At 42.7% G+C, this 16,344-nt stretch overlaps 1 protein-coding gene across 1 annotated transcript in view; it reads left to right on the top strand.

Moving 5' to 3' along the window:
• Positions 1–520: 520 nt before the first annotated feature.
• Positions 521–16,344, top strand: part of zc3h14 (zinc finger CCCH-type containing 14) — a 33,685-nt gene continuing 17,861 nt past the window's right edge. Inside the window, exons 1-3 of the mRNA XM_054761567.1 lie at positions 521–678; positions 2,951–3,001; positions 3,392–3,452. The gene's annotated coding sequence lies outside the window, so the exon portion shown is untranslated. The remainder of the gene's footprint in view (positions 679–2,950; positions 3,002–3,391; positions 3,453–16,344) is intronic.

Below are 16,344 nucleotides of genomic sequence, written 5' to 3' on the forward strand. Positions count from 1 at the left end.
CCTCGTTAACATGACAACTTCCTCCTAATATATCCTACTATAATATACAACTTTTTTAAATTCTAAAATTTTTAACACTTTTAACCCTATGTAAGTGTAACTATTTCAAACTATTAACACTCGTAACACTCTTGTAAAAATGTGACTATTGGGGGGTAGGGAAATGGAACATTCTCTCGTGAAAATTACGACTTTATTCTCCCAATATTGCAACATTTTTATTCTCGTAAAATTGAAACTTCAGCTGTTGCTGTTAAAAAACAAATTTCAGATAATTTTGAACCTTCACTTGTTAAAAATGCAACTTGATGCTAGCAACATTATGACATTTATTATTGCAGCCTCACATTCTTGCGTTTTCTTGTGTGGGAAAATGGAACGCTCACTCGGTGAAATGACGACACGATTACTAGTAGACGTAATGGAGGAAGTGACCGCCACATGTCTGGCTCTTCCACTCCAGTCCTGAAGGGGGCGCGTTGCAATGCACAGTGTCGCTTCGATTTCCCATTTAGTACTAATGGATACTGCGAAAACCAAGCTACATTGACCGCATCGGTCTGAACACTCTAAAAAACAACAATGGAGGGAAACTAATAAGCTAGTATTAGCTTGTGCCTTTACTTGCTCCTTTTTGACCAATATGACGTCACCCGCTGTCCTTGCCGAGCAGGCCAGGTACTATTTCAACCTCTCCTTTCTTAATTGAAGTGAGGAGGCACGAGGGGAGCCGTGGTGCCTCCAATTGTGTCATCCCAGGGCCGTATCGAGATGATAAGTGGGTATTTATGTGCTGCTGACTGGCGTCCTAATTGAAGACAGATGAGCGGACAGGCTTGCTTCAGACTGCCAAACAGCCTCTGGAGCCTCCAAAACACAACTTTGTCTGTCCGAGACTGTGGGAAGACATCATAGCATGTAATCAGGCTTCAAATCCCATTTGTGTGTCTGCCGCTTTATTGTCGTTATGGAGCCACAACGATGAGAACTTGTTAATAAACAGCTTGGATGATATTAGAAACTCGGGTGGCTATGTTTGAGGACAGACTTCATACGTTGATGCTCCTAAATAAGACAAAAACACTTTAACAAACAATACTTTAATAGTCTTAATATATTCAATAGAAATATGACAGTTATCTTCCTTGAACTTGCATGTCATGATTGACATCTGGACCGGCCAATGACCGCACGCGAAAAGCAGGAACTGAAAGAGAAAGTCACAGCACAATAATAAAGTGATCATTTTGACTTTATTTTGGTAGAAAATGTCTTCATTTTATGAGAATAATGTAATTCTACAAGAAAAGTAACATTTTTTTTGTAATTTCATGAGACTAAAGTATTGGTATTTTAAGGAGAGACCTGTTGGAAGTGCTCATTCATTTGTATGACATCATACAACATCTTTTTACAAGGCAGGAAACATTTTGATGAGAATTTTATTGTCATGTTATGGGAATAAAGTGTTGGTATTTTAATGAAAAACTCTTATTGGTTGTGATAATTTTATGATATGCTGTAAAATGGGAACATAATTTTATAAGGAAAAACAGAAAAATGATTTTATGAGAATAAATTATTGGTATTTAAAAAAAAAACTACCTCTAAATATTGCGCTTTTCCACTGAGTATAAAAGCATCCTGTCTTGGGCTAAATAATATGACACCGCATCAGTTGGTTCATGCCATCGTTGTTGTACTGGGGAAGTGGAGACGTGCTCGCTAGCTGGCTCTGTCTCACACTTCATGACACACTCTTCGTACTCAAGTCTGTGTTTGCGTTTGAGACGGTAGAACAAATTTGTTGCGTTCCTACCGTTTGCCGTCACCGTTGCATATTACGGTCTCTTGCTCCACTGCTGCTCTATCGAAACTCTGTCACTTCCGTATGACAGATGTACCTGCCCGTTTAGCAACAGTTTGTTCGTCTTCTCCGCCGCCTTCAGCCATGCACATTTTCTCTCTTTTGTTGTGTCTGCTCCGTTTTTCTCCGCCACCGATGGACCGTGCTGTGGCACACGTGAGGCGCCGATGCGTGCCTTCGCAGGAAAAAAACTTAAACTCAGTTTTTTTCCGTTTTATACCGATACAAGTCATTTTTGTAAAAAATGAAAAAAATGCTTATTTGACAAGAAAAAAGACAAAGGCCAGCGATTGCGTGCCAAAAGGTGTTTTTTCCTCGGTGACAAACATCAGCCATGTCAAACATTAAAATGATGGGAAAGCAAAACAAAGCAGCATTTAAATCCACACACCCTGAGGCCATGTTGTTCACTATCACGTTAGCATCTTCTGTCAAACGTGTTTTTGGTGTCGTCGTTCCTGTTTTACATATCGTATCATGCAGACGGCTTGTTTGCAACAGTCTGGCTCGTGATGATGACGGCCGACGTTAACTTTTTTTTTTTGGAATGTCAGCTGACACGGTGACATAACAGCTCGACACGCAGGTCCGGTACGTGCGCGTGGTTTCGCTAATTAAGTAACGGGCGTGTAATGGCGGTTTGCGTCGTAAACGTGATTTGTTAACGAGCTTTGTAAGTCCAATTAAAATAATGATGTTCTTATGCAATTACACAAAGCGCCGCTTGGCTCCGGTGCCAAACTGGCTGGAAACAACAATTATTATGTTTTTATTTCTTTGAAAGGATTTTAAAGGAGATATGGCGCAAGATGGCCAAAAGGTCAAAGGTGAGGTTGGCGTGCAAGTTCCTTTGTATGCAAGGAACTTTTTCTGTTTGTCCTAATAATCTAATAGATAGATACTTTATTTATCTACGAGCGAAGTTCGCATTTCCAGCGGCTCTGCAAAAGTGTCATATTGAACTTCATCACTTCAAAATAAAACAAACAAAGCAAGATAGGAGAGAGAAGAAAAATGAGAAAATAGTATAAGAAGCAGGGAAGTGATAGTAATCTGCCAGTGAAACTGCTCTTCTGTCCGCAGATGATGCTGGCGTTGGATGATGCTGGTTGGCCATGATGGAAAAGGTCAAAGGTGAGGATGGCGTACACGTTCCTTCTGAAAGTTAAGTGGTGTTTTTTTTTGTTTTGCCAGAGCTCATTTGATGATGGAGAACATTTAATTTTATGAGAATAAAGTCATTTTTCTTGAGACTTGAATCCAAATATTACAAGAATAAAATGGCATTTTATTTAAAAAAAAACAAAATGTTGATGCAAGTAAAGGTAGAATATTACAAGAATAAAGTTATAAAGGACAAAGTTCTCAACTTTTTTCTGTTTCCTTGTTCTAACTTCAGTATTTTTCTCTCTTCATGTTTACATTTTTTCTATATTTTTCTCTTTAATTTTTCTTCATTTTAATTACATTTTTCCCCTTATTTCCATCTTCTATTGTTTTTCTTTTTCAACATTTATCCAATAGGACAGAAAATGGAGCGCTGCAGCCAAGTGGAGACTGCGGAGCATAATACCGCATCAACAGGGTAAGCTAACATTTGCTGTCCCAATGAGCAAGGCAGCATTTTGGAACTTTTAAAGTTCATCATCACAGATGGAAGAGCATGGGATGCAGGCATTGTTTTATATGTTAACACAGACGTCCCGCTGGGGTAAAAATAGTCTCCGCGCTCTATTCTGTGCAAGCAGCCGCTCAGCCAAAAACAATATTTGGGCATGGCAGCAGATGTCCTCAAACAAGCCCAGTAGGACAGGCCTGGGGGGGGGGACGACTCTTGGCATTGGCCCACTCCACTCCACTTCATCCTGGGAGAGAAGAGGCCTGGAACCAGGAGGACACTGAAGAGAGAGCACACACGTTTATAGACCATGACCAGTCTTGGAAGGGAAGGGATAGTTCGTAGTCCATTATGCTTATTTCAAATAACTTCTACTAGTACCAAAAATATGTCATACGTGCTACAATGCATAACAATATGACATACTGTAGTGCCTCATTGTGTGCTGCACTGCATAACAATATGACATACTGTAGTGCCTCATTGTGTGCTGCACTGCATAACAATATGACATACTGTAGTGCCTCATTGCGTGCTACAATGCATAATAATATGACATACTGTAGTGCCTCATTGCGTGCTACAATGCATAACAATATGACATACTGTAGTGCCTCATTGTGTGCTACAATGCATAACAATATGACATACTGTAGTGCCTCATTGCGTGCTACAATGCATAACAATATGACATACTGTAGTGCCTCATTGTGTGCTACAATGCATAACAATATGACATACTGTAGTGCCTCATTGTGTGTTACAATGCATAACAATATGACATACTGTAGTGCCTCATTGCGTGCTACAATGCATAACAATATGACATACTGTAGTGCCTCATTGCGTGCTACAATGCATAACGATATGACATACTGTAGTGCCTCATTACGTGCTACAATGCATAACGATATGACATACTGTAGTGCCTCATTGTGTGCTACAATGCATAACAATATGACATACTGTAGTGCCTCATTGCGTGCTACAATGCATAACGATATGACATACTGTAGTGCCTCATTGCGTGCTACAATGCATAACAATATGACATACTGGAGTGCAGGGGTGTCCAAAATGTTTCCAGCGTGGGCAACGTGCTGAAAAATGAATGGCTGCAACGGCCACGTTGATATGCCACAAAAATGACATTATTTTTCCTTATATTTTGAGTTTGACAACTTTATTTGTTTCCTCAGGGCATGCAATCGATCGCAACTGGACTGTTCAGGTTGTGTGAGAAGACGTTTCACCTCTCATCCGAGCAGACTAGATAGGACAGCTCACGTTTAACTGCGATAAACGAGGGACGACTGTATATTTATTTTTGAACACCCACTCGTAACCAAGTATGGTTCCTGTCTGTATAGATATCAGTCCAGAATGTGCACCATTGTGAAATATATTTTACAGCCTTAATTGTCAGTCAAGTCAATCAGAGGAAGTCCACCGCATGACCTTTTTGCCGCCGCGGTTTCCTGCGTCACTTTGCCGTCTTCCTGCCGTGGATGAAAGCCCTCTGCGCTCCCGTGCCACAACATGATAGCGCGCTTCAGGCACAGAGCGTTGAAGTGGTGGGAACAATAAGGCAGCGTGCGCCTCTCTTCCTTCCTTCCCTTTTGTCCTGATGCCACTGCAGGACACAGCTGCACGCTGCAGCGCTGAGGTGAACTCGGTGTCGTTTTCGCTAACAGACGTCACCGTCTAGTTAAACAACACGTTTGGCCTACATCGCGGAGCTCCCCTTCTGGTTTAGCAGGTTCCTTTAGCTGACGGCTGCAAAAACAACCTTATTCTTCCACGCTGGTGTCACGCAAAGCAGCGTCACAGCAGGGAGGCTGGCGTGCTTTTAATTGCACAACTGACGACACCTGCTTATGTAAGGCGATGCCTTGTTTTTGTTGTATGAGGAGAAGGATGCTTTCATACGAGATACCAACCTCTTATGTAAGTGAGATACCAGCAAACCAACCTTTCCTGGTAATTTTTTCCACGTGGCATCACCTGCTTGTTGCTAGGCAGAAAAACGGCATGTAGCCACAATGACAAGTTGATTTGTACGTATTAACGCTTAGGATTCTTGGACCTCGTGGGTGTGGAAAATGCTGGCGCAGCATGAAAGATGACGAGGCAGCCACGCAGACCCCAAAGTGCAGACTTCAAACTGCCGGCGAGTCTTGAAATGGTAAAAATCGGTCAAGGGATTTACGATCAGTAGTGTTCACCATGATTTCAAAGCAAAAGTAAACAGCCAGTGAAACAAGACATCACCTTTAGATTGCTCTTTGTTGAAAAGCTCTTCATTGATTAATTAGAGCACAAACAGCCTTTGTGTTTGCAGAGAGGGAGGGTGAAAGGTATGCCAACAGTGCCACCAAGTAGCTGACTAATGTGAAAAGGCACATTATGGATCTGAAAGGCCCAATATTCCCTCTGGATGATCAAGGATGCTTTATTCATCTTTCTTGAGGTGGACAAAAACATTTTCTTGAAATGGAACACGTTGTTTGTCGTGTGCATTAGTCAGTAAATAAACACTTCCTGAGGCGTCGCCTTGCTTTGAAGGTAAATACTAAAGATAATACAATCAATCCTGGCTGGCGCCCAGTCCAAGTGTGTACCCCGTCTGTCGCCTGAAGTCAGCTGGGTTAGGCTCCAGCATGGACCCTAAAGAGGAGAAGCGGTATAGAAAATGGATGGATGGATGGAATACATTCAATCCTTGGTTTTTGTATGGATGCATTTTTATGAGCTATTTTTGACAAAATGTTGCTGCGTTTTTTGTGCAATCTTGCACGTAACAAACTACAGTGCAGTAATCACTCGCCACGTCGCACTTCAAATTTTGTGGTTTCACCCTGTCACAGTTTTTGAAAAATATATTAATGAATAAATGATGCAGTTTCATGGTTGAACACGGTTAAAGAAGTATGTAAGTCAAAAAGTATGTATATTTAAGTAAACGTTAACTAAAGCATTTTCAACCATAGAAATGTCTGATTGAACTAAAATACAAATACAAGGCATTCAGAAGACGCATTCAAAGGCCTTGTGGTACGTAGTATTGTGCACTGGTCACTAGGTGTCAGTAATGTTACTGTAATGTTCAGCGAGACACACAAGCATCACAGGCGTCACAACAGACACGATAATCCCTAACATGGGCTACTATCGTAACCTACGACAAGCTAAAACTCATCCCTGAACCCCTGATGTCACTTCCTGTCCCCACCCCATTAGGCTCCCCGATGACTGGAACACATTTCCAGCTGTCTTTAATGGCTTATTTCCTGTACTACTACTTGTACATTCTACTCTATTGGGTAATACAAGTGTAAAGGAGACTATAGGGGTGTTATTTCATGTCTAGACAGCTCTAATAATGCTAAAAAGTGCTATAAGCAGGCTTTCTATGCTCAAACTCCAGAAAGAAGGAATCCTTATCACGGTTGGGTGTAGAACCACCCAAGAGGAGGGATTACTGTACGTGACTTTCTGAACGATACATTTTATATTTGTTTTCTAGGGTTTAAGAAGGCTTCATTACGCATGTTAGGCATTTTTATGCAAACAGCATTTTAGGTTTTTGGGTGATTTTAGGCCTGATGTATTGATACAGTCTGTCAACTGTACAGTCTCACTTGTTTGGCTGTGCTGAAAAAAAGGAAACCAACCACGGCAAGTTAAACCGTTTTTTTGGGTGACATATAAAGGTGACACAATAGTACGTAAAAACACTAAAAAGTCTTACGACGAAGTGGAATTACTTCTGCGAGTCATTTTGGAGTATAAGACGACAACATATCAGGAGAATGTCGACTGTGGCGAGTTATGTTCGGAGAAATATGCTGAGGTTATGTTTGCTTGTCGTCAAAGCTCACTTGTGGTCACATGACAGAGATGGGGTGGCGATGGGCTGGTGACGTCATCGGAAACGACGAGCCGGCGTTTTCAGATTTTCCCACTTTGGAAGTGGTTTTCAACAAATACTGTTTCAGGGCACCTGGAACGCTGATTCCGTGTGGATGAAAGGCTGAAACTGTAAAATACGTTGGTGTTTTGACCTGCACCTGTTTCCGTTTGGATAGCCCCTGAATAGAGGGCTTTATAGGCGGGACAGGTGAAACCCATTGCATTGCATTGTTAGCTGCCTCGTGCTAGCAGGCTTTCAATACTTTGAACCCACAGAAAAGAGAACGACGTGTGTTCACGTCTCACATCACCCGTAGACGAGCATCTCTCCTGATGTCTTCCGCCAGCCTCATTCAACCGCTATGTCGGCCGTGTGCTTCCTTACCTGCTAAGTAACACAGCAGACGGGCCAATCCTCCATGATTGTGTAGAGGACTGACTAATCACAAGTGACATTTCAAACAAATGTATTTGGACACGGCTCAGGGACGAACCCACTCCTTTGTGATCGTGACCGTGGAAAATCACCATAAATCAGTGAGCGGCACATTCTGGCCAAGTCAACAAGCTGGAAAGATGTCCCAGTATGTTGAGTCACGGGGTGACTTTTACCGTTTCCTTTTGCATAGAAAACTACCAGACGCTCTCAAAAGGCCAAAAGGGGAGCTGAGTGGAGCGCACACAAACATGAGTAATGACATCCAGCTGCTGACACACACACACACACACACACACACACACACACACACACACGGAGGGACGACGTAGTCCAGAGTGGTACAGTACATGGATGGGGTCAAGTATGAGAAAGTTGTGTGTACTCATTTTTTTCTGTCATTGAAATCAATTAATAATGTGCTGACTAGACAAATTCAAGCATTGTCAAGAATGACATCACTTATTTAGTCTATTTTGAGGCTGTACTTCCGCGCCGTGTGGCATCTTGTCGTATTTTATCACCAGCAACCAGCAGTCTTTGTTACTCATCAATGCTGTTATCCGATCAGGAAGAACAACAACTATATTCTCCACCTCTTGTGCCTTGCGCTAATCCATCCTGCTTGTTTATGGCTGTTTCTTCAGCGCACACCCCACCCCCACGGGGGGTCATCTCAGGTTACAATGTCTCTGCTTTACTTTGAGACACAGCTGGTGCCTCCAAAACCCCACAGTGTTTTCACCCGTGTTGCCTTAAGATACTTTTGAGGTTATAATATTGCAGTGCTGGACTACTACTGCTGTGTTTACATAACAGCAGCCTAGCAACACAAAACACTGTAATGCGCAGGCCAGGCCTCTAGTTGGCGATGTCCCATTGTACAGTGTTCTTTAGAATGGTCATTTCAACTTGACCTAATGCACTAGCAGTGTAACTGTGTAAAAACATGTCGTGTTTGGACGTACTCCTGCATGCCACGTTTTCAGCATTTGAATTTGATGTTTGGTATAATTTGGCTGCTTAGAAAAAATGTAAAAGCCTTTTAAAAAACTATAACTATGTTGTCATTTTTACCCAGAAATGTTGTTATCTGCAAAGAGTGTCATTTTCCACGCACGTCTCAGTGACAGTGGCACAAGTTGTTTGTATTTTTAGCGCCATAGCTTTGCTGAGTGTGACAGCAGCTGCCGCATGACTCCAATAGTTGACACCCATTAGATAAGAGCGGATTATGGCGTCCAAACAAAACATAGTGCCAGTGGGAGTTCTATGGGGACAAGCATGGATATGAACTGTAATGTGGGGGATACTCGGGGAGAATGCAGGTCCTGGCTCAGTAATGATTAACCCGCTCAAGCAGCCAAGTGTATTGTCTAGAGTGGCAATAAAACGTGGAACTGAAGACGCATCACTTTATTAAGTGTTAGATAAGAGCTCGGAAAGTCCCTCAAGGATGGAGAAAGGTTGGCCAGCTACTGTTGTGTTGTTATCTCCTACTACGTAGAAAACAAACATGATAACCTTATTAATCAACCAGGAAGTAGCGGTTTATTGTGTTGGTGTTCACACCAGTGCAGGAAAAGATGATTACTAGTGTTCAACTCAAAGCATTCTCAGCCCGTCTTCTGCTTTTGATCAACATTTTAAATGGCAAATCAGCACTGCTGACATTTTTCCCGCTGAATGGCTGTTCTATATTGCGACAAGAAGCTTATATTTTTGCAGTGTACTGATTTTTGCTCAAGCTGCCACCGTTTTCCAATGTTTTTCTTTCAACTTTTCGGGAGCACGGTGGTTTTCGTTATTCATTTGTTCCAAAAGGCTCGACATGCAGAACATGCAGAAAGCAATGTGAAACTGTCGTAAATGAAAGAAGCTTGATGCGGACTCCCCGTACATCCTGGCGAGTTGGAATTCAATAGTGTTTGTCACCGTCTTCATCACCTTGATGGCACTCGTGGGCACCAGGCCTGGGACGATAATAAATGAACTCATTAATCGCACAATTAATGAAAAAGAACTCTGTCATTTTGCCAGTCATACAGGGGCTATCCACACCGAAACGTTTTTGGGTCAAAACGGCTAATTATTTTATCGTTTCAGCCTCTCATCCACACCTGAACGCCGTTCTGGGCGACCTGAAACGTTAGTTTTTGAAAAAGTGGGAAAATCTGAAATGCCGGCTGGTCACTGCCGCGTGGACAGGCAATACGAGAACGACGACGTCACCGACCCACCGCAGCCTGATCTTTGACAACAAGCCAACATGTCTGAATATTTCGAGTGTCATGACGCACCGCAGTCGACGTTCTCCCAGTATTTTCTGGTCTCACACTCCCAAAATGACGCACATGTGACGTCACGAGCCGTGAAAAGCTGAAGATGACCGACTTTCTTCTTCTGTGGTTTGGTGTGTCACGTGGTTCCGTCCGCATATCTGTTCACAGCGCCGCCTTGTCTGTTCCCGTCTGGATGCAACTATTTACTAATTCGGCACAGTGTGGACCCGACTTTTTTTTAAACCCGTCAAAAAAACAAAAAAAAATTCCAAGAACGTTCCCGTGTGGACAGCGCCACAGTCCCTTTGTCTCGGTGGGTGGAGGCGGGGCCGCTAGCATACACACAGAGTGCAGAAGAGTGTAATGGAGTAGAAATGACACGAGTAGATTGCAATATATTGTCATATATTTTTTCATTATACTTTTGTTAACAGAAAAGCTAAAATCTGGTCTCATTCCAATCTCGTGTACGCGCTAAATGTTTGTTTGAATGTGAGGGTATGGTTCATCCATCCCAGCAAGAACCCTACTGATTTTAAAGGATTGTGGCCCCGAAAAAGGTCAAAATCAAACAAAGGCCTGACACATTTTGGGCCTGCTATGCTTCGAACCTTTCAGGGATTATCGCCTTAGCTCAAAATCCAGAACCCTATTGATTTTCAACTCCCAGATGAGGGAGGTCACAGGGTTCAGCGTTTTACTGCCTGACGTCAACTGAAGTTACAAAAACCCCAAACTAAAGTACAGTATAGTTTAGGGGGGCCGTCCCATGCCTTGCTGTTATAAAAACCAGCAGATTAAAAAAAAAAAGCGGCAAGCAAAAACAAGGTTGGATATCCTGTTTTTCCAGAGCCCACTCATCCCAAAATAGCGCAGCGTGCCAAGCGAGGTTATCTGCGCTCTTATCGCCGCCCGCCGCTTAATGGCGAGGAAACATCCCTTATTGTTTGCGAGCAGGCTTCCTCTGTGATGTGTTGTTTAAAGACACCCTATATGTTGTCATGTGTCGCATGTGTGCACGTGTGTGCGCTGATAACACACAATCTGCGACACAAACCCTCCACGTGTTGTGTCAACAATGTTCCCCGACACATGAACCGGCTTGTCCCTCCTGTTGCGCATGCAGCACATAGCTTGGCAAGCATCCCGTGCATGTTGATGCTGTAGCCTATAAACACACATATACATACGTGTACACACACACACACACACACACACACACACACACACACACACACACATGCATATACATTGCCTCACATGCACTCAGCAACACGGCAGCTGCTCGTGTGCACGCCCTAACGCCGTAAGTAAACCCATACTCCAGGTATTTGCAGCATGTGCTCAGACCCCAGCCTGGGGGAAAGGGGGCAGGGGGGGCGTCATCGTGCACTTGCGCAGAGGTCACGGCGAACTGGAGACCGGGCCTAAAGGTCGGCCTTCTCAACAGCAAGGTCAGAACTTTCAGTTGCAGGGAAAGCTTACTCGGAATGTTCGGGATGAGGCGGAGCCGTGCACTCATTGCCCCGCTTTGTTTGCTTGACTTGAAAGTGTCAAGCACTCAATCGGATTTACATGATTACACCGTCCCAGCAAGAACGCTGTTGATTTTACAAAATGTTCATACGGAATACGAGAAAAGCACTGAGGGGGCGCAGACCTCCGCCAAGCGCCGTATTGTCATTCACACCAAAATAGTAATCCTACAGCCCACATACGCTGGCCTGGTGGTTAGCATGTTGGCCACCCCGTCAGGAGGTCTGGAAGAATCTTCCTGGGACATCTCTGGGGGCATTTGGAAGTGACTTCACAAAAAAACCAAGTTCAAAGTCATTGATAATAAGCAGGACTGTTGTGTTTGTGTGTCTACAGTATATTATGACTTATTCATGTCATATGTCTTATTTCCTCTTCTTATGTCTGCTACATTGGCTAATACGAGTGTACAGGTGACTAGAGGCGAGTAAAATGTCATTAGGGATGTCCGATATGCTGATATTGTCCAAATCTCCATTTCCGATACCGATATGTGTAACATCAAATATATTCCTCTGGAAATACAAGTGATATGTAGCGTTCTGGTCACCAGGCGGCAGTGATGCCACAACACTGAGACATTACCTTACCACTGCATGAAGTCATGAGGTCAGCCATGGCATGTCCCACATGAAAAAGTCCTCCTCTCATTCCGTGTGGAAGTGGTAAGTTTTTGGCTCCTTAAGTTGTATAGTCTACGATTGGCTGGCGACCAGTCCAGGATGTACCCCGCCCCTCGCCCAAAGTCAGCTGGGATAGGCTCCAGCATACCCCCACGACCCTAACGAGGATGAAGTGGCACAGAAAATGAATGAATGAAAGTTGCATAGTCAACAATAGGTGAAGTATTGTACTTTTCTGCTTATGTAGCCGAGCTAAGTGGTTGTACTCTCCTCAGGGAAAGAATGTTATGACTGACATGAACAGTTGAAGCATAAAATAAAGGGCCCATTGAAATGTTTGCTATTTTGTTATCATATTGCGTTGCTGGAGTGTCAGGTCTTTGAAGTAAGGAGGCTAAGAAAGCTTTATTGTGTTTGCACGTTTCGTTTGATGCAGACAGAGCACACACAGACAAGACAGTCCACGCCTACTCGAGCACACGTTGTCCAAACACGCTGCTGTTAATGAAAAGGCCCGCCGTGGCTCCTTTAAGCAACTGAGTCATGTAAACAGCGGGAGCCTTAGCGTTAGCGAGAGGCTCACACTCTCGCCGCGAGGAGTCAAGGTCACGGCGGGCAACCTGCACCCGGCGAAAGCACCTGTCTCGCATAACGGCCCCCACCAACTGTCGAGGGCAGAGCGGCGTGGGAAAATTGGGGGTGCGCGGCGACGGGAGGAGGTGATTCGCCAGCTGAGAGCTAAATTTACGTGTCGCTTGACGTGCCAAATGGGCCCACGCTCGACGTCAGGAATGACATTTTAATCCACGCAGGATATTTTGGGACATGACAACCAATTTAGTGACCCTTGTGGCATCTCTGCACATAAACACTGCAATTGGACGGCTTATTTGATTATCTCAGCCGTGTATTGTACTCTTAGCCAGATGACCTTTCACGTATTCAAACAATAGACTGGACATATCTATCTTTGATTTGACTCTGTTCATCATACATACAGTATTTTCAATTCTATACCTTACAGAATATATTGTTTCATAAAAATGTGGGTAAATTGTTCATATTTGATGTAATATTATTTATTATCAACTCAATGTTGCATTTTTCTTATCTTTTTCTTCACCGGTGCAGATGATTACTAATTTCTGTCTCATCTTGCATTCATTCATTTGCATTTTAAATTGTTCAATGTTCATAATACAGTTTGTAATTCTATGCCATTTGTAATCCATTTGTATTTCAAATATTACACATTTTGTTTTTTCAAACTGTAACTGTAAATATTAATTTATTCAGAAAAAAATCTAGTAACATTTATCTTAAATGTAATGCATTTTTATTTATTATATCAAGATATTTGTTTTTGTTTCCGTTATTATTATTATGATTATGTAATACTTGTCATGAGACAACTACACAGTATATCTCTAATTGAAGTATTTTAATGATTTGGTAGGATTAATAAGCTCTGCTTGTTTCCACTCCTTTTCCAACATGTTGAATGGTGCAACTGTAAACATAACATCGCTAAGAATGCACGTGTAGACATCTGATGCATTCCAATACACTACTTGAGCGTAGTTGCTCTACCTAGTGGTGAACTTGGTGAATTACAACACACGATATGAAAGGCATCATGTCAACGACAACAAATACTGTATCTTCCTGCTCCTAATGATGAAAGTGTGTGTCAGGAGTGCCGATGTTGTCCTCCTCCAGGCATGAACTCCATCTGTGGCCCGCAGGGCTTGTTGGGAGTGTTAAAACAAGGTGGAGGAGCGTCCAACGCGGTCCCCGCGGGGCCGTCTCGTTGTCACTTGTGATGAGGGCCGACTTGCTGCGGCGTGTCGTCTGCACACTTGATGAAGGCTGTGGAGCCACAAAGAGGCGTGTGGTCATGTGTGAGCAGCAGAGGGCTCAGTGTGAGTCTTTGTGGATCACGCAGGAGGAGACCTTCTCAAAGGAAAGTTTGGTCCCGGGGTGGAAATGCAGACGAATGTACGAATGACTGATGAATGGGTGCATGAAGGAGCGTGCTACGGTTACACTTGCACTGTTCAACATGCCCGAAACGACAAGAAAGCCTTTGCATGCATGCCGGGCCCCTCGTTTGTGATGGGAAAGAACAGGACATACATGAACAAGATTCCAGTATGACTTTGGTTGTCATTTATTCTTGTAACATTTTTGTGGTGTGACTTTTTTTCTTGTAAGATTATGATTATTCTTCTAAAAAATATGATTTTACATAACCACAAGTACAACTTCTAGGGTGATCACTTTAGTCACTTTTGTCAAGCAAAACTTTTTTCAAAAAATGTAATTTTCATGAGATTTTGACATTTTTTTCATTCTCTTTACATTATGACTTCCATCCATTCATTTTCTATGCCGCTTATCCTCGCTAGGGTCGCGGGGTATGCTGGAGCCTATCCCAGCTGACTTTGGGTACACCCAGGACTGGTGGCCAGCCAATGGCAGGGCACATATGCTGGAGACAAGCATTCACACTCACATTCATACCTATGGACAATTTAAAGTCGCCAATGAAGCTAACATGCATGTTTTTGGAATGTGGGAGGAAACCGAAGTACATCACGACTTTTGCTTACAAAAATGTTTCTGTGCTTTTTTTCTCGAGAAAATTTTGCCTACCGGTAATTCTTTTGTTTTCAATCTCACAATTTCTTGAATAAATGTGTTACCTTTGTAAGCTTTATTTTGAAATGTTACGAAAACAACAAAACAAAACAACTTTTTTCACGTGCGATTATGACTTATTTTGGGGAAGAATACACCAATTGTGATTTTTTTCTTGAAAAAATATTACAGTCGTCCCTTGCAATGTCGCGGTTCGATTATCACTCCCTCCAGAAGTCAGTTAAGTTTCATGGTAGACTGTGGTCTATCAGTCCGAACGTATTGAAATACAAGTGATATGAAGTATTCTGGTCACTAGGCTGCAATAATGACACAAAACATTGAGACCTTACCTTACTTTATGTTACATCTCGTGTGGAAGTGGTAATTTTTTGGCTTCTTATGTTTAGAAGATATAAATTCGAGGCTAACTGTTTGCTTGCTAACTTGCTACCTAGCTTCCGTCTCTACTCCCTGCAGCGTAAGAGTTGTGCAATGTGATGTAAACAATGAATAATAGGAGCGTAAAGGTGACTATTGGGGTGTTATTTCATGTCTGCAGGGCTTTAATAATGTTAACAACTGTGTTTAGAAAGTCACCCTATTACGCGGAAATGAATTTAACGCGGTCGTGTCCGGAACCAATTAACCGCTATAAACGAGGGACTGTACTCTATTTTTTCATTAGGACATCACTCTCATAGGATAAAAACTTTATTATGCCTTTTTAAAAACAAAACAAAAAAAGGTATTTGGGTTAGATTACAAAATTATTCTTGTCACGTGAAAAAATGACTTTATTCCAGAAACGATAGTAATGTTTTGTGGTCAGTTTATTTCTTTATTTTTATTTATTTTTTATTTATTTTTTATTTTTTTACGTTTTTTTTTTAAACTTTTTTTTTGTGGTCAGTTTAGAAGTTACTACTGGGCGTGTAATATTTTTTTTCCTTTTCACTGTGACCAAAACACTCCCGTGTGTGTTGTTATCTCGCTGATATTTGCGTGCTTGTACAACTTTTGTCTCCCTCTTTGGTCACACATCACCGTGAGTCAGCGTGTTCCGCTCGGAGGTGAGAACTGGAGTCATTTATGCACGTCCGACTTTTACAAACGCGACTAAACCAACACGAAGGAAGGCGCGGCGAGGCTTAACGTTATTCTTCCTGACAGTATCTCCTCATTGGGCCGTGACAGCAACGGAGCGAAGCGTCCAGGAAGGAAGGAAGGAGTATTTTTTTAGGCACTCGTGGAAGCGCCCAGATGGACTCCAGCAGGCTCCAGTAATAACACGCACGCACACGTCCAACAGAGGTCACCCCGGGACACGCGTACAATAAATCCATTGTGACGGCTTGTCTCTTTGCAAAGACATTTGAGCCTTCCTCGCGGACTTAGTCCGCCTCGTCACGCCACGGCTGGACAGCGTT

Source organism: Dunckerocampus dactyliophorus, chromosome 19 (genome assembly GCF_027744805.1).
Source record: "Dunckerocampus dactyliophorus isolate RoL2022-P2 chromosome 19, RoL_Ddac_1.1, whole genome shotgun sequence".
Lineage (NCBI taxonomy): Eukaryota > Metazoa > Chordata > Actinopteri > Syngnathiformes > Syngnathidae > Dunckerocampus > Dunckerocampus dactyliophorus.